Source organism: Rhea americana, unplaced genomic scaffold (genome assembly GCF_003343005.1).
Source record: "Rhea americana isolate MKP2758 unplaced genomic scaffold, rheAme1 scaffold_80, whole genome shotgun sequence".
Taxonomy (NCBI): domain Eukaryota; kingdom Metazoa; phylum Chordata; class Aves; order Rheiformes; family Rheidae; genus Rhea; species Rhea americana.
In genome coordinates, this window is record NW_028186979.1 from 3,501,288 (window position 1) to 3,521,047 (window position 19,760).

Sequence of the window (19,760 nt, forward strand, 5' to 3'; positions counted from 1 at the left end):
GGTAGATGTAATGCACTTACCAAGGAACGATTGCTGCCGGAGAGCTGGTAGGAGGAGGCAGACTTCGCGTGACTCGTGCCTTGTTGCACCAGCGATGGCAATATCCTTTACAGCGAAATCCAGCGCCTGGGAAGGAGTAACAAGCGTAAACGCCTTTCCTGCACAGGGAAGTCACTGAAATGTGCAACATGTTACACGCACAGAACCGTCATCCTTTATGAAAGCTATAATATGCATTTATGGATTGATTTAATTATGTTCCATAAATTATTGACTTGCTTCCAAAAATTCAATCCACAATATAAGATCCAACAGACAAAAATCTTCTGATAGATCTTTAATAGGATATAAATTCCCCTTTTGTATCACATCCCTGCAATTTTCCAACATGTTCTTTATTCATTTGTGTTGCTCAGAGTCCAAAATGAATATTTTATAGCAGGTCCTTTTTGTGTTGTAAGCACTTTGTTGTTATGTGATACAGCCATTAGGACAGTAAACAATTGGGTTAGCCTTAATCAAAAATAATATCATGTAAACAAACTGAAACTTGATCATGCCTGGAACCAACATGAGTACAAACTCAACTATTCTTTGAGATTGCTACAGCTAGGGTTACATAAAATATTCAAAGCTCTGTAAAAATATGTGTTCAGGCATTCATTCTACTATTGTACATGGAAAATTTAGAAATGACACCGCAAATTAAGACTACTAAAATACATGCTTCCTTTGTTACCTGATTTTATCAGGTAAGAATTTAACCTTTACCTTAGGAGGAAAGTGGGATTGCCATTTCAGCAGCAGCGTGGATTTATGATGGATTAATGTGTCTGTGCACGTACCATTTTAGACACTAGCTTACATAGTTCAGATTATAACCAATGGAATTTGCAGATCATCTGTGGTAATATATTTTAAGAGCAAAGCAATCCCATAAAAATGAACAGGACCTCAATGACAAAATAAGAATATCTATAAACGAAGCAAGGTTTTTTTCCCTTCCTAATTCACACTATCAAATCATACATTCACCAATTGTATTCTTATGTTTCTTTCATGCCCCTGGAAGCACATGAAGAAAGTAATGCCTGATATAGACAACTGTTTTACTAATTTTTACGTGATGGGGAGCCTGAGGTGCACGGATAGTTAGGTCAAATATTTTCAAGAGGCACAACTGATCTTAGGGTTTCAATTCTTTGACACCATCATGAGGCACTTGGTGTTTGATGTGAAGAAATATTTAGCTTACTATCATGGCCTAACAAACATAATGCCAGCTCATGCATCTATCCATACGTTCAGTGTCTGAACATTTTAACCACAGCATCACTTTAGGAGAAGATGTTCAGCTGTTACTCACCATAGCTGCCTCCTTGCAGGCAATTTCAAGGTTAGCAGTCTCAAGGCTACTGCTCCCTACTGGCTACATAGGACCTTTCATTCTCTTAAATAACTGACAATATTGAAGTGCAAGATGCATCACTGCACTCTGTCTACTGAGTGATTCAGATGTTTTTTTCTATAGAAATTAGGTTTGCAGTCTTAGTTTCCATCCGATCAGTGTTCCGGGTGTACAGAGATACTACAGCTAGCTCTAAACGAGCTAGCTCCGTACACAGACCTGTGTTCCTGACCAAAACCCTGCTCCCACCTGCCTCTACCCTTGACCAGTTCCATTCAGCCAGGTACCAGCTCTGAAGCACATGCAACTTCTCAGCTGGTTCAACAACTGGCGAGGAGCAGATCTAGACAGAGAAGTCTGGAGTCTGCCAGTGACAAGCACTGAAGTGGTGCACAAATGCAGCCGCCTTGGTTACCTGAGCTAGCTCATGCAGAGGTAGGCTGGGAAGCTTCTGACACCACTTCACTCCTCTGCTTGGACATAATCTTTCCTCTCTTTGTAAAGTTTATGAACATGTATTTTATCTAGTTTTTAAGGTGACTGGTTCAAAATATAGGTTAAGCTGCCTGAATTCTAGCTGCCTGAATAATTCAAATTCTGTAGTGGGGTTAAATCGTCAAAGTAAGTCCTGTATGAGTAATAAGCACGGTGAATTTCTACACCCAACCTCCATTCAAATTCCTCCAACTCAGTATTTTATGCCTGTAAAAGTTTTACACTGAAGTTTGAAGAGAAATGTTTCACATAGATTCCTTGGTGATAAATGTGTTGATTAAGCAATATAGTTAATGATTGGCTGCACCTAATATATAATGCATTGAAAATGAAGATCCTTCAGATCGGGCTTCCATTTTCCAGGCAGAAGACAGGGAATGCAGTTCCCCCAGTTCTGGATGTCTAGGAGGAGTTGACTTTATTCTTCYGACATACCTCTAGCATTTGTCATTTATAGAGATATGTATTCTKTGTTGCTAAGGTTGGAGACAAACACTTTGTCCATGTGGTGTGACCTCCTGCATGAAATGCCACACATCTGCCAAGCATTAGCTGTTGTCTAAACTAGACCATATCCTTGGAAAAGTATCTACCTTGATGTTAAAATTGACAGCAACAGACAACAAACTCCAATCCCTCTAAAGTACTCTCAGTGGTAAAACGTGTTCCTTATTTCTGTTCAGAATATATCTAGTGTCAGTGTAATTTGCATGTAATTCAGAGGGATGTTTCTCCACTGTGTTTAGCAGAATTATTTGTTAAGTCAGTCCCAGGCCGAACTAGAGACTCCCAATCACAGTCATCTCTTATGCTGCTCCACTAAAACAAAAGGAATTTGCCCAAGAGACTCTACTAAATATAATCTACCCTGTTAAACACTTCTGCAACCACATTTAGATCACCCACTCAATATTTTTTCTCTATTTTTCTAAATAAAATTTCTTCCCAGTTATGTACTTTCTTTCTTTTTCTTTACAGTGCTTAACAAATGTGGGCAATTCTTGACAGGAAGTAGCATGTTCTATAGAGCAAGATAATTGATTTCATACCTGAAAAATTCTAATGGCTTGTCATTTAGAAACTTGGAATTTTTCTTCGTATTTTTATACTCATGAACTGAAGCGAGAAATGCGGAATACTCACCAGCAAAGAGACAAAGGCAGCAGCATGTCACACAGTATTGAACACTTTGGATCTGCTTTAGGCTATTTCAGAACATTCAGGAAATTATTTGTTATATTTGATACTCCTACTTAGTTAATTCAAAAAGATACTAATCTAATCACATAAATTTTGTATCAGTGAGGGCCCTTATATAAAGCAGCAGAAATTTTGTGATAAAGCAAGAAATAAAAAGGCTGTCCAGAACATTATATTTGTCTTATCTAACTAATCTGATAATGTGCACTTATTAATAGGAACGTCTAYTCTACCTATACAGACTTGTATGTTTTACTTTTTTAATATGGACCTTAAATACGTGTAAAGCACACCCAGGCACCGAGTATTCTCTTTCTCATACCGAAGCCCCTCTATCTACCAAACAGCAGCTCCAGCTTGTCAAAAGGATCTGCTGTGCTATGACTGATGCGGGTAGAGAGTCCGATCTGACTACCGCAAAAGAAAGTGAGTCTTTTTGATTTTTTCTGGCTTTGGGCACCATTCCAGCACGTGAGCTAAATTATTAGTATCAGCGCTCAGTTTTTGTTCCCTTGGGCTCCCAAAAGCTCTTGACCTGCATCGTTCTTGTTCCAGTAATAATGATCTGGTGCATGATTTGCCTACCAAGACTTTTTTAATCAATCCTTTTCGATCTTTCTTTGTCTATCTCAAACTTAGCTACAATCTGAAATGTGGCCACGCAGTCATCGCCAAACTTGGAGCCCACRTACAGCCAGTGCAGTGATTTGCATGGACAACCGTATGCACTTCATCTTGTGCTTCGTCTGGCAATCGCGTGGGTGCTCTGTTTGTTATTCACAAACAAGTTCTCTTGTTATTCACCAGGCTACTGAGTTTACTACCGAACAGTTTACTCAGTTTATTATTAATCTGTTTACTATTAAACAGTTAAGCAAGAAAATATATACGGCAGCCAGTAAGAGGAGACTGACTYTGGGCTGTAAAAAGGAACTCAGATTTTCAGTTACATGGTCAGTTTATTATTTTTGCCCTTTAGCACACAGGTGGAATCCAGGTTCCAAAATAAAATACTAAGTATTTTATTGCTAATGTTTGGCTGRCTATGGAAAATGGATTTAAACTGTTATAGTCCTAATGAGTTCACGACAGTAACTTAATCAAACAATTGAACATGACAAGCCGTGCATTGCAGGGCAGTTGTTGCACGCCTTTAGTAAAGCATAAAATAAAAGGAAAGGGATTTCAGCTACCAATAAAACACTGGAAATATAACCTCCTGTCCACCTCGTTGGAACTAAGGAAAGTGATGGAATTGTAAGAAAGCAGAAAAGCAGATAGATCAGACCTGCATTTAGCAGGCTGAGGGTATTTCTTGCCATTCAGCAAAACCTGTCCAGAATGCTGTATTTGTTTTCTCATAACACATTGCATGGTGCTTTTTACCCTGGAATCACAAAAGTTTATACAAGGAATGGCTTAACTTTAGGGTCTCCTCTCTACATATTTTGACAAAGAGAATGAATCATTAGATAACTGATTTTAATGTGTCTTTTGGAGGAGTGCGCAGCTTTTYGGAGATAGCTGCAGTAGTCAACTGGTAGTGCAAAAAAATAGTACTATCAGCTAGAAGTTAAGGAGATGGAGCTCAGTTTACCTGAGCCAAGTCCTATATTACTAGCAGAACTTTGCCAAAACGAAGTGATGATATGATTTGCAGCAGATAAATTTGTACCAGCAAAAGACTTGGGTTTACATCCATTTATATAGTAAAAAAAAATAGCCAAATTACTTATTTTGCTAAAATTATAATAAAAAGTAAAATTCTGCCATGTTAATAAAAACACAATTTTATCTACATAAGCTAGGTTCATATGAGAAGTACTTTAAGGATAGAGGCTACCAGTATAGTTATAGTAATAATGCCTTCTAAAATAAGAGTGTACCTTTAGGCTTACTTATTTAAATGGAATATGCCAGAAAAGGAATATGTCAGAACAGGCGTTAAGAAGGCAGGGCCAGTCAAGGCCAGAGTAGGAGGGTGTGAAGCTGCTATCCTTTCTAGAGTTTTTGAGTGTAGCATGTGGCACACTGCACAGAGAAATAATAGAGACTTTGGTTAAACCTGTTTCCATTTGGAGCTATGAAACAAAGAATAATACGGAGTGTGCTGTGTTTAYGCCTGCATCTACAGAATGTTTCAGCCTTCTCTTGACCCTCATWTTTCCATTTGAGCTCTGCTACGAGGTCTCATCAGGCTATATTGAGACTTCAGTATCTGAAGTGCACTGTTCTGCCCCTGGTAGGTATCAGATCAGTGTCAAGTCCAGGCAGGAGTTAGGTACCAACATATTCATTCAACATACACTGTTTACTTGGTTTATATTTGTGAAAGTTAGGAGACCAGAGACAAAGTTGATATAATAACRACTGATAATAAATGTTTCTTATGCCATTTCCCCACAGTAAGTAGAAAACAGCATTGCTGCCTTCCCAGTAAAATGTACAGTGAAATATAGCCCTACTCTGTGATCCAATTTTGAAGGTTATCCAGAAGACAAACCATGAACTTCATCTTTAGCTTTCTTCTCACATATTCCTTGGATTTGTCTAACAGGGCATTTACCTCATCCCATATTATATCTTTAATATCATTAATAAACTGCGTCTTCACAGCTGCAAATGCTGTCCATCGAAAAACAGCAGATCAGGAAATCAAGTTGACTTCTGCTGGAGTTAACAATAGCAAAAGTGCAGAAGAAGCCATTTCTGTTTAGTTTACTGACATCCAAATGGCCCCTGATCTATGACTCTGTGCTGGTGGAGGAGGAGGAGGGTGCCCAAAGCGTTCCTCATCTCACTCCTCATCAGCCTTTGCTGCCACACCAGCACCAGAGCTGGGGTTGAAATTCCTTTTTGTTTTCCTTTCCTGTTATCTCTGTTATGCTCTCTTTCTTGAGCTGAGGATAATCACATTAGGAACATACTGTGCTTTCTATGTTTAGATCTCTAATTAGTTTACTCAATAGGGTAAGTATAATTATCCTCAGTCTGAAGCATCATAAGAAATGAAACAATTTACTCAACGTCTCACTCCATTTATATATCTGTTTTTATATCTATGAAAATCCAAAACATTAATTCCTTTTTATACTGTCTTGTAGCAATTAGCTAAATGTACCTCACATCTCTCTTTCAAGTATTTATTAGACTTCTGCCCACCTTGTGCCAAATAGCTCACTGCAAAGAGTGAGAGGCACAGCTACGCAGCAGCAGAATCAAAGCAATCTGCCCTGCAGGCCATCTCATTTGCAGCAAGGTAAGTAATGAGAAATTAGAATTTTTCCCTGTTTACTCTGCTAATCCAGAACAATAACAGATGTATACTGRTATGTAATTTCTCATAGTCAGTTATATTTACATGCACAGCACTTCTCAGAATAAATGTATAGTCCACCTCACCTTCTTCATGGACTGATAAAGTGAAGCATACAGAAGTTAAGTAATCTGAAAAAGACAGCCTGTGACTCCTGAATCCCAACACACTTTTATGTCCAGTTACTATCCTTTGCTGTAATTAAGGATTGAAAATTTGTACTGATAAGGAACAGTTATTCATAAGTTAGTTTCTTTTTCTTTYTTCCAGTTCTAWTTTTTTTCTTTCTAAACAAATGAAASTTTAAAGGTGCCCTGGAAAAAAGTTTTTGGCAACAACCTTAACAGTGGCACATGTATTCTGTTCAGCTTAGTCATTACCCTGGAGCATACAAAACTCTGGCGCTCATTCAGTGAGACTGACTTTTAAGAAGCTTTTCACCAGTGCATACAGTTTGGTCTGTATGTCCTCTTTTGTGCCCATTATTAACTCAGTGTGGGCTATAAAACCAAGCTTCCTTATCTAGTGCCAACTGGCATCTGTCACCACTCTCTCTTTATCTGCTACCTCTGCCAGTTCCCAGCGTTAAATCAGGCCATGCCACGCTGCTCTTGGGATTAGCTCTAATGCACTGAGTTCTGTATGTCCTGTTTATTTTTATCAACTTGTTTAGATTTCCAGTCCGGGCATCCCAGCTCCCCAAATGCTGGTATTTTTATAATTCCCAGTCTTAACGCTGTAAATCCATRTAGATGGAAATTCTGGCCACCCTCTCGCATGTTAGTCTATGTGTTCTTAGAGAGCAGGATGGAGACGCAGGAAGCTGGAGCTCTCTGAGGGTGACTTCCACACCGTTGCCATGTATTTCTGGGGGCCTGAAGGATGAGGGAACCCAAGGAAGGGCAAGTGCCTGCCCGTGATGGGAGGCCCCCAGAGCAGGTTCAGCTAACACTGCAACTATCCACAGGGCAATGCTACTGTATTTCCCAAGACTACGTGGATACTCCTTGTTAGTTACAGAAGGACAAAATGCACAACCAGATACATGGATTTGTAACTTCCTTCTCTAACATACACTGATGATTGCATAAAAACATTGTATGATCCATTTACAACCCTTGCCTGAAACTGAGAAAGCAAAATTCAAACTAGGTCAGATGATAAAGCACAAAGAGCACTGGCATGAACATAAGCTGTATGTTCAGTTCTCACAGAAGGAAGAGAGTAAATGGAAGTCACTGCAGAGACAGATAGCGTCTGGTAGCTGTTTAAAGCCAATGCAGAATTACCTTTTCCATATTTTCATAAGGGTTCTGGTSCAGTCCAGTCCTGGATATATAAAATCTCTTAATAGATATTTTAGATGTCCATACATCACACTGTTGTCAAATACCTTCCTTCACAGTCAGATTAGATTTTTCTCAGTTTCCTCCCTTTACACTCTTTTTTATTACTACATAAAATTCTTCAGCATCATTGGTGTTTACACTTTTCTTTATACTTGGTGCTTGTCAAATCCCTTAGTACCTCCTCTACCTTCCTAAGTTCCACATCATCATTTTTTGATATTTCAACTCACTAGCTTAAAGTCAATAAAAATATCAGGCTTGTGATGAAGAAAATAGGGCTAATAAGGTTAAGGGGAAAAAAAAGAAAGGAAACCTAGCAAACCTCCAAAATAAAATGTTGGATGCATAGATAAGCTGTGGAACTCCTCCACAGGATGTTATAGATACTAAAACTTTGGACAGGTCCAGAAAGTAATTAAATTCATGGAAGAAAAACACTTGAAGGGCCATGAAAAGGAAAGATCCCACCTCTCAGCAAGTCTGTGAGTTGCAGATCGTTGAAAAGTGGGAAGTGAACTGCAGAAGAACGATTACCTGCTTTCCTTGCTCACCCACTGTTTCTAAGGCATCTTTTGTTGGCCACCATCAGGGACAGGTTACTGAACTAGATCAACTCTGGCCTGATCCACTACATCACTTATGTTCTTACATGTCTATATAGGATGGGAGAGTTGCTTGCTTGTTGGATGAGAACGGTGGGATGGAGTTAGCCTGGAACAGAAAGTAGCATGCATAATTTAGCTCCGTCCGCTTCTATGTGAGCACGATGCCCTGCTTACCAAAGCTACAGGATAATGTTCCTTAGCAGCAAAACATCAGCACCCTGCAGGGCTTCACATCTTCCCTGCATGAAGTTTGTGAAGATGAGCTCCAGGTCACTGGGTTTCATTGACTGCAACTTAAACTCACAGGCCATTACAGTCTCAGTATCTTCTTTTCCTACTCACAGATTCTCCTTGCTTCACTTTACATACTCTTGTTCTGCTTTACTCAGCTGTGATGTTTGGCTGCTATCATCTTTACAGGGAGGTAATTAAGAGTAATTGCTTTGAGGTTAGTGTCTGTACTTGGGTTGGCAAGAGGTGAAACAGTTGATGGAGCCTTGAGGGTATAAACAAGAATGGGTCTGAGAGCTCTGTTTTCTTATCACCTTACAGAGAACTACACTAATTTAGGAGAAGGAGCTAGAACTCAATATAGGCGCTAACATTTTTAATTTTCGTCAGCAGTGTAATTAAAAAACTCAAACTGCTGAGGTTTCCAAAATAAATAGCACCTCACAAAACCTGGTTGTTCCTGTAAGCTTAAATGTAGTGGTTTATTATTTAGAAATATTAAGTCCCAATACTTTACATATACCTACCCAGTAGCAAAATTGTCTATACCAGTCAACTGCTAGTCTGGCATAATAACACCCATCAAAATGGATCTTCTGGCATAAGCAAGGCATTGCAATTTAAAGTCCTTATCAGTCTGATATAGCCTCTAGATCTAACAGATCTAGAAACCATAACCCCAATAATTATTAAAGTCTTGGATTTTCTTGGTTTTGCATTTGTCTATCTGTCTACCAATACAACAAAAGTAGGATTCATAGATCTATTATTTATTGTTTTCATCATCAGCTATAATGGATTCTGTATTGCCTAAGTTTGGCCAAGATGATGACAAGCTTCTGTGTTTATCCATGCAGTTCAGGCTATTTTTTGAATTCTGAGAGGCAAAGAAAAATATTGTGTCTATATTCCCAATAGCTTCAAGAAAGTATCCCCAGCACTCATTATACTTGAGTCCCATCATTACAATTTATRAACTAGAGAGTAGCAGTAAGACAATGGGTGTCATCATAGATTGGCCTTTCAAGGTTTACAAAAAATCCAAAATACTTCAGAACTCCAGCACATTAAAATATCTGTCTTTCCCCGTGTGGTATGGTGGAAGGTCGTTCATGTTGTGTCATTTTTTAAAGATCATACACCTAGCTGGCTCAATTACAAACACAAGCAGCAAAATAAAATGTGTGTGCAAAAAGCTATTGGTTAAGGCAGGAATGTTGCACAGAATATTTTTTAATTAAAAAATGAAATGCTTTCTCCAATCTGTGGCAAGGCAAAAAACTTTCTACAAGCACTCCACAGATCCACAGTTCTTCCTGGATTTACTGACTCGATATTGTACTGTTCACTGAACTTCTGCTCTTCAGAGAGTAAAGGGAAGGTCTGGAGTCTGCATTTTGCTAAACACTAAAACGTATCAGTGAACGTTTCAAAGGAAGATGCTTCCAGTTGCAGATATTCTCTGATGCTCTTCACTCCTGTTTTAATGTGCTTTACTTCCTTTTCCAAATTATAAAATAATTAGGCTAGATAGTTGGCTTTAAACTGATTCATATCTGCTGAGGATAGTTTTCAAGATCTCATGAATAGAAGAATCTTGTTCACCTATTTGTTTTCACCTTATTAAACCAAAGCCTGATTGTATTAAATTATGTACTACACTGCATTATAATCACAGTATAGATGTCTGCAGTGTTCAGCAGGCTTATAAGAGTAGTTTTATGCATTAGAGATTTACAATTTTTGGGAGGGGAGGTATTCAAGTGACGAGTTACTCATGTGCGTGTATATGCAGGAGCAGGGCTTTCGGAAGTGCTTTCCAGACAGAAACATGCTACACTGTGTGTCCCACTGTGACAGTTCTTACAGCAACGCTAAAATCTTCAGGAAATATTCTTGCAAGCGTGTGACTCAAACCAGTCTTGGCTGTCAGGCTGAGTAAAGGATGAACTGCTCAGAATAAAACGAAGCAAGAAGGCAAAGCACTTGTAGCCATTCTGCAAAATGTGCAGTAAGCTGCTGACAAACAAAATCCAGTTGCCACCTGGCGGGCATAAAAATCCAGTATATCGGTGAATGCCAATTAAAATGAAAAAATAAAGGTAATCAAGAATGTTAAATGGAGGACAATTTAATGAATTCATGTAACCTAACTTTGCCTTAAAGCAGATGAACAGAGATAAGCTAGTAGAACAGAACAACTCATGAARAACATATGTGATGCGTTCCGCCTGTGCAGAGAAGAAGAAACTTCTTTTTGAAGTTTGGTGGTTCTAGTACAAGAGGGTAGCTTTGGTTTGCTTGGGAATCTTCATGYCAAATATCTCTTATGGTAAAAATAATTTAGTTTAAATATTTGAACAAAATTTAACTGTCTTAAAACATTGTGAAGTTTTTAATTAATACCTACAATTTTCCGTTTTCATTTCCAACCTTGGAATTATTTTCCATACTTTTCATTCTACTTGCTTCATTGTGAATTTCCATCTTGCTTGACTTCTTAATTGAAAATCCTATTTCTGTCCAAAATAGTATATGCTGCTCTACATATTACTGTGCAAAATACTATGCAATAGTATTATGCATGGCAAAAAYACTATGACTAATTCAGTGTAGCTCTATTAAGTCACAAAGTCACCAGCTCTTCAAGACTGAGGAATAATTTGTTGACATGCTAGCTTAATTATGTATATGTTATACATATGTCTTATTTTTCTCCAGAAATCTCAGCTAGAAATTAGTCTGAAATTACACAGATGTTGACTTATTTGTATGTGGAAACCTTTGAGATGTGCTTGTCTTCCTGCTTCCTGCATGTTACTATTGGGCATGCCTGATGTTAGACCTGCTGTGTTGGTGCAGTGACCACAGGGGATTTGTTTCAYGTGCACTTTCTAACCACAGGACCGATGTGGCCATGTCTGTGACAACCTGCTGGAAGATAACATTTGGAGTCAGAATATTGATATACGCCCYGCTGTCACATTAGAGGTATCTGACAACTAAACATCCCGGACAAATAAACCCATACACAGGGAGTGTGCAGCTGTACAGCATCAGTATTCCTGTAGCCCTGTTGCACAGCAAACGTGTCTTTGGAGAAAGACAGACAGCAACCTTGGGGAGAATTTTTTTAGTATCAAGGGAATGACAGCTTTACTATTAATTCTATCTCATCCTCATTAAACTTAATCTCTTATGTACTACTCAGGATGAAAAAAAAAGAGCCTGTGAAACAGTAGTTCTACAAGTTCTCTAATTTTTTTATTTCAGGAAAGAACTATGTAAAAATAAAAGCACAACAAAATGATAAAACTCCAATCCAAAACATATAAAAGGAAAAGTCCAAAAAGCTACAGGCAGACTAGAAGCTGTTAAAAAATACTATATTATAAACCCAAGCAAGATGTGTGCTATGATTCAAAAAGAAAATAAAACTGTCCAACAAAAACCCTGAGTGGCTCAATAGAAAAAGTTAAAGAAGCTATGAGAAGGGAATAGTTAATTCTTAAAAACTTAAAAACTAGAAAAGTTTCCTCAAATGAGGAAAACAAGAATGATCATAAAATATGGAAGGCAAACCAAAAATACAAAGGACTAAAAGGAAATTTGAAGATTACCGTGCACAAGTTGCTCAACCTGAGAAGTACAAAGTTCTTCAAATATATCAAAAGCAGAAACACAGTCAGGAAATCAGTGGGATTACTAGATGACGAAAGTGTCAGAGGGTGCTCAGGGGTGTATAGTCATAGCACAGAAACTCAGTGAATCCTTTCCTGCTGAGAATATTGGGGAGGTTCCCACACCCAACACCTTCCTAGTAGTGGACGGGTCGGAGGAGTGAGATCAGTCGGAGGGAAACATGCAGGAAGCGTTAGCTGGATGTAAATAGGTCACCAGGACTAGCAGCCTTCGCCCAAGAGCTCTGAAGGAACTGAAACGTGAAACTGCAGCCCGGCTAGCCACCGTGTGTAACCTGCCACTGCAAACAGCCACGCACGGTGCCAAAGTCTTGYGGGCTACCTGTGTAACTCCCATCTACAAAAGAAACTCTGAATGAGATCCCTGGATACAGACCAGCAAGTCTGACTTCTGTTTCTGCGGAGATACTTGAGTGCATAAAGCAGACCACGGAGCACAGAGACAAACACAGTGCACTGGAAAAATCATTGTGGCTTTTGTGCCTCACCAACCTGCAGGAGTTCATACAGTCACAGAAATGATGGTTGGAAGGGACCTCCAGAGATCATTAGTCCAACTAGAAGTGGGACTATCACCAACACTAGATCAGGTCAGCCATGGCTTTGTATTTAAAATCTCTAAGAATAGAGATCCTGCACCCTCTCTGGGTGCCTGTTTCAGTGCCACACTACTCTCCTGGAGAAGAAATTTTTCCCAGTGCGCAGTATGAAGCTCCCAAGGTGCACAGTGCAGCCATTACCCCTTCTTAAATCATCTGCCACTACTGAGAAGAGTTTGACTCTCCTGTTCCATTGCGTTGTTAACTCTAGAAGCTGCAGGCCAGGGTAGGTCACCTCTTAGCCTCCTTTCATCACGCTAAGCAAGTGCAATTCCTTAACCTTTCCAAGTAGACCATATGCCTATCTGCTACCCTCCCCCGGAACCCTCCTCTCCATTTTCTCAGCATCTCTCCTAAACTGAAGGATCAAAACTGAATGCAGTATTACAGATGGAGCCTCACCAGTACTGAGCAGAGAGATAAAAGTGTGAAGCCATAAATTATAAGGCTTGCTAAATATCTGTTTGCATGTTTTCATTTAAGAGTAAAGTGTCTTTAGAATACTGTAACAAAAATACGGCAGTTGAAGGTCACTCTAGCCCTCAATGGGAGTGCTGCATCTGGGCATAACCCTTCGGAGCCTGCACAGCAGGCCTGAACACTCCTTCCGTCATGTGCATTGCCTGCAACAGTTTCAGCTGATTAACTTTCACCAGCACTCCTTTAATGACAGGCTGTGAATATTGCAGACCAACTGAGGACTGCTGCTACACTTGAGACAGGACAGATGATTAAGGCAATATTTTTTGGTTCACTCACCAGCTGATTCTGGGGGCAAGAGAGGGTAAGGGAATCCCCTCAGTAAAGACTAATCATTCTTGCAGCTCACCATACCACTTCAAAGTGGTACGTAACCTTAGTGGTTACGTTTGTGAACAACTACCAGATACATTAAATTAAATCTTTGTCTACTACAAAGGCATAGCTATGGTTAATTGAGATTTGATCAGCTTTTACATATCACTGTAAGGGAATCTGAGTGTTGGCATTGACTCTTTGGTCCTGGTCCTGTTCTTTGACATAAGACAGTTACTGGTCAAGTTATGACAATGTTAGGTCAGGACCACCTTTTATCATCATTGTTGTTGTTTCCTGCTCTCCATGATCTCTGGTGTGTCCTGTAGAACTACCAGTTCTGGGCAGTCAGGGGCTTGAGCACATCTGCCACAGGCAGCCCATCCTCACTTGACATCCCCTCCTACCTGTGGTCTTCAAAACTGCTTCAATTTATGTTAACATTGTGATATGTTGCAATACTTTTCAGAAATCTTCACCTACATAACAGCTTTCTTAATGAAGATCTCACRGTGAAGCTATTCATGGTGCTATACACAACACCCTCATGTGACTAAAACTAAGAAGAAACCTTCTTAGTTTCAGTGAAGCAGCTGTGGGAGATTTTCAGTAAGAATTCCCCAGTTATTACTCTGCCCGAGTCAGAGCCTCATTGAAGAAAGCTCTTAAGACATAAATGATCATTACAGGTGCAAGAGGAGATGATATTAATGAAGAATAAACTAGACCATTTAGCCCAGAGCTGTATTTGATTGCTCCTCTCGGGTCACCATTGCAACAGTTTTCTGTCTTCACACTCTGAAATTTTTCTCAAGTTTTTCAGTTCTGGAAAAGATCTGTTTGCTTACCAGAGCCTCCCCTGGGGAAATGGCACCTCATTTACACAGTTGTAACATGTACATATGTGTAACTGTAGCCCTGTGAATGTAACTCCCTGATTTCAAAAGATATCCCATTTCTGGCTTTACCATGGATTTGCTTCTGCTTTGCACCAGCTCTTAATGACTGCAGGTGTTCCTCCACTTCTTTGTACATTGTTTGAGATATAACATGAATTGCTGAAACTTGGTAAGGTTTACATATCCAACCTAATCATTCAATATTGCTTTATCAAGTAGTGAATGAATACCAGGCCTAATGAAACGTTTTCCAGCTGACTTGGGTTATGGAGGACTGTGAACTCTGATTACAGCGTTTCCCAGGACAAGAATGACTCTGGTCGGTTTTCCAGTTTAGATTCTCCCTTGCCACCCTTCACAGGTGAAGTTACACTGCAGCTGCTTATTCAGTCATGGTATTTATAGCTCCCTCTCCCCTCCCTGGCCATCACATTTCATGAAACTTTCAGGCATTTAGGATGGAATCGAGGAGATAAAATTAGGCACTTAGGTTTAAATGGGCAGGATCTCCCTCTGGAGGCCTTCAACAGCAACTGCTTCTCTCCCCTGATTTCAGAGAAGCCTTTGGGAGAACTGCTTTGGTGGGGGTCAAAATCCTGCTGCAAATTAGATACCTCACCCCAAACTGGATTTCCTTAATTTCTGATTTGCTTTACAACCCCTATCTTTCTGCCAAATGTGGCTGTAATTTCAGAGCAGATTCCAAAGTTCATGGACAGACACCTCTTTCCTCCCTCCCTACCCATGTGGCAAGTGCATAAAAATCTTTTAGGAAAGCAGGCAGAAGAGATCAGGGAATGCTTCTGAAGAGGATTTTCCTCCTATTCTCTGTTGTGAACATTGGACTACGGGCTGCTGAGAAAGCAGAGCCCACCAGCAGTGGGGGCTTCTCCTTGGGTTTGGCTCGGAAGAACGCAATATCCCAGGTCATCCACTAATTAGTACAAAAGTTGGAATGGGAGCAAAGAAGTCTGATAGAAAATGAGTCTTCTGATACACTCACACTAAGAGAAACCAGAGCAATATCTAATTCAACCCAAGTGAATCTTTTCATGCAAAATGTGAAAAACATAGGAGAAAACTAAAATTAACTACTTCAGTCTTCAGACATGTTCAAGAATTAGTGCAACGTATATTAAAGAATTACTTTATTACATTCTCCCCCATATGACCTGTAAAGTATTCAATGACAGAAGAATGTTGAGTGACACTTTCTTCAAACCCATTTGGCATATAGTAAAGTATTTMTAGGCATAAGAAGAAAGACATCCTAAGACCACCAGTTTTTCCCAACAAATTATTCTAGATGTTATAAAAAAGTATACATCTGTGAGTTTAAAAATAATAAATATGACTTTTTTTTTCTACTAACTGTTGTAATCTATGTAAAGAACTTGGAACTAACCTTTATTGCAACCATCAAGTTGGATTAAAAGAGTTTCACTTAATACCTTCTTCCATTCTCATTGAACTGCATTCCTCCTTCACATCCAGTTAAACAATTTCTGAGTCTGTTGARCTTGTGTTCATAGAATCATAGAATCAGTAAGGTTGGAAGGGACCTCTGGAGATCATCTAGTCCAGCCTCCCTGCTCAGCAGGGTCACCTAGAGCATGGTAGACAGGGTTGCATCCAGACGGGCCTTGAAGATCTCCAGACAAGGAGACTCCACAACCTCTCTGGGCAACCTGTGCCAGTGCTCCGTCACTCTCACAGGGAAGAAATTCCCCCTCACGGTCAGGCAGAACTTCCTGTGCTTCAGTTTCTGCATGTTGCCTCTTGTCCTGTCACACAGGACAACTGAAAAGAGTTTGTCCTCATCTCCTTGACACCCTCCCTTCAGGTACTTGTACACATTGAGAAGATCCCCCCTCAAGTCTTCTCTTCCCCAGGCTGAACAGGCCCAGCTCTCACAGCCGTTCCTCATAGGGCAGATGCTCCAGCCCTCTGATCATCTTCGTAGCCCTATGCTGGACTCTCTCCAGGAGCTCCATGTCTCTCTTGTCCTGGGGAGCCCAGAACTGGACACAGTGTTTGAGATGAGRCCTCCCCAGGGCTGAGKAGAGGGGCAGGATCACCTCCCTCCACCTGCTGGCAACACTCTTCCCAATGCACCCCAGGAGACCATTGGCCTTCTTGGCCACAAGGGCACATTGCTGGCTCTTGGTCAACTTGTCATCCACCAGCACTCCCAGGTCCTTCTCTGCAAAGCTGCTCTTCAGCAGGTCAGCCCCCAGCTTGTCGTGGTGCCTAGGGTTATTTTTCCCTAGGTGTAGGACTCTGCGCTTGCCCTTGTTGAACCTCAGGAGGTTCCTCTCTGCCCARCTCTCCAGCCTGTCCAAGTCTCTCTGAATGGCAGCATGGCCCTCAGGTGTATCAGCCACTCCTCCGAGCTTGGTATCATCAGCCAACTTGCTGAGGAGGCACTCTGTCCCCTCATCCAGGTCATAGTATGTGTTGATCACATATTGCAGTTTCCTTCAACAGTAATGAGTTGGTCTGTATTACATTTTTAAGGGATGTTGTCAAATTGAAATTCGGTATGTTTCAAAAGTAATTTGAAAAGTTATACCATATTGAAAATATCTGTGAATAAATAAAAGGCTTCCAGTGAACKTCAGCCAGTTTATTTGGCATGAAATCTAGACTAAAGACGAATTCAGGCTGCTGTATCTGTTGAAATTTTAATGGTCAATAAATTGAACATTGTGTAATGAAAATGCATCTTCCATATATTTAAGATAAGAAATCTTTTTAGTAACAGATAATAGATTTTTCTCATGCTTTAAAATTTATCTAAGATCAAAATAAATATRGGAAATGTAAGCCCATGATCTGACAGAGAGATTGTAATGAAATCTATGTGTAACCATAAATACCACAGGAACTCTATTTCAATAGTAATAATAATTCTCAGTTACAAGTTATTTGAAATTAAAACGTTAGTTGCTTTAGTAACTTTAGAATCAAAGAATTAAAGGAAGGGTAAGTGAAAAACAATACTGTGTCTGCAGTAACTAAATGCAGAATTTACTTCTATCACTAAGTGGCGCTGCTGTATAAGGCCCATGTGATATTCTTGCCCGTCGTAGTATGAAGTGTAGCCAAGAATAAACAACTGCAATATCCAGAGGATAGTTCTTTTATATTGGTAAATATATATATTATCAGCATTCCTATATCTGAATTAATATTTTTCTTTCAACAAGGAAAAGTCTTTAAGCTTACAAACACCATTTTATTGAGGGGCCCCTGTACCTTCTTTCAGAAATGGCCTAGATTTTCAGTTACATGCTGCACTTGGGATCTCAGAAGTAATTCTAAAAGTTTCTGTGATATGAACAGCAATTTTTTTGTGTGTGAGGCAGTTCAAGTTATACTACTAATAATTCACATTAAAAGGAATTTCAGACCGATATAGTCAACTCAWTTTTCCTGACAGTTCTCATGCTTATCTAAGGAATGGCACACAGTTCTTAAACTATAGTACRTAGAGCGCAGCATGTTAAGCAGTATTTTACTCCTGCATTTGTAAAGGTGGAGTTGTGGAAAGGCTCACAGCTTAGCTAGAAAAACATATGAACTCTGTTACAGTTGTGTATACCCTTAAGGTAACTGTTCTGGTTGGCACAACTTATTCTAATCTGGCAACACAGCTCAGTAGTGTTYGTAATAATCTAGATGTAGACTAACAAAAAACAGATTAAGCACAAGATAGGAGTCTAGGGGAGGGTGTGCAGGTGAAGAGGATGAGTGTAGCTATTAAACTCATTTTCAGTAACAGATGAGAATGACCGTGATTTTATTGCCTTTTCACTCAGTTTCAAGATCCAAGCCTTCACTCTGCTTTTAGCAGACCAGCCATCACTTCTGAAAAGAAGAGGGACATAGCCTGTCTTCTCCTAAAGTGTGCAAATACTGCGGCCCTGAGCAGAGGAGGCACAGCYTAAGTCAGTAGTTTCAAAAGGCTGTCACTGAAGAGAAACAGTGTTTTACTCTATTTTACTCCTTTTTTCCCATCAAGGATTAACATCATTAGAACATAACATTCCCAAACTACTTTTCTAAATTAAAAAATTCCCCAGTTTCTGCAGAGATGTCATTTGGTCATTAAGAGATCTGATCAAGAGAACTAGCTGATCATAAATGGAGCTTAGTGTTTCGGAGGCCACTCATTGCTATAGGAGATCGCAGACTAAAAGACACAGCAGGTGCAAGTGCCCTCATCAGTACCATCGTGTTATCTGCCTTTTTTCCCCATGCTCTTCTSTGGGATATCTGGAGGTATAATGGCTTTATTCTTGTTCAAAACCCTGGCACTGCTTCACACACACTTCATGAATAGATAGTACGTCCACGGTGTATTCTTTATGAATGTCTACGGCGTAGAAGCCATATTGCATTGGGATACTTTTCAAAAAATGTTGGAATCATTACATAGTTCCAATGTGCAAGAGGCCTTTTATCTTTTAGAAAGTGCAGGTCAGACTTAGTACAGCTTAATATGTTCATGCTCTGTCCACGCTCGGGAAATCCAAGAGATAATGCAAGTTATGCAAGTRGTCCTTACTCAAGAGCCCTATGGCTCTTCCAAGAGTTTTGTAAGAAGAGGAAGACAAACACAGAGATAAAATAGTACTTCACGCCCATTGAAGAACTGAGGAGGAAATGTTATGGCTATAAATGCTGATTTAAGCAAGAAACTATTCAGCACTTCAAAAAATTGTCTGTCTTGTGTAAAAATATGACAATCTGAATTAAATTAGACATGAGTCAACACATTTTTGCTAGTTTAGCTCCCTTAGCTCATCCACTACAGTCAGCCAAGCACCCAGGGCAAAGCAGGACAAGCAGGATTGACCCTTTTGGCAGCAGTTAAGTGTTCCCTCAGCTTACCTGGATCATCCAATTGAAACCTACTCCTTTCTGACTTCAATTTCCCATCAGTGACTGATTTTTGTATCCTCTTTYCTTGGTGGATTATGAGTCTGTTAAGGTTTGGCTCGTGATTAAGGTCCTCTTCTATCAGMCCAAGCCACCTTTTCCCAGATAAGACTTAAGTATTGTTTTGAGCTTTGCAGATGATAGATTTTCTTTAATGCCTTCAGTTTTCTTCATCAGTTCTGCACACTTACACTTTGTAATTATTGCTAGCCATTTCT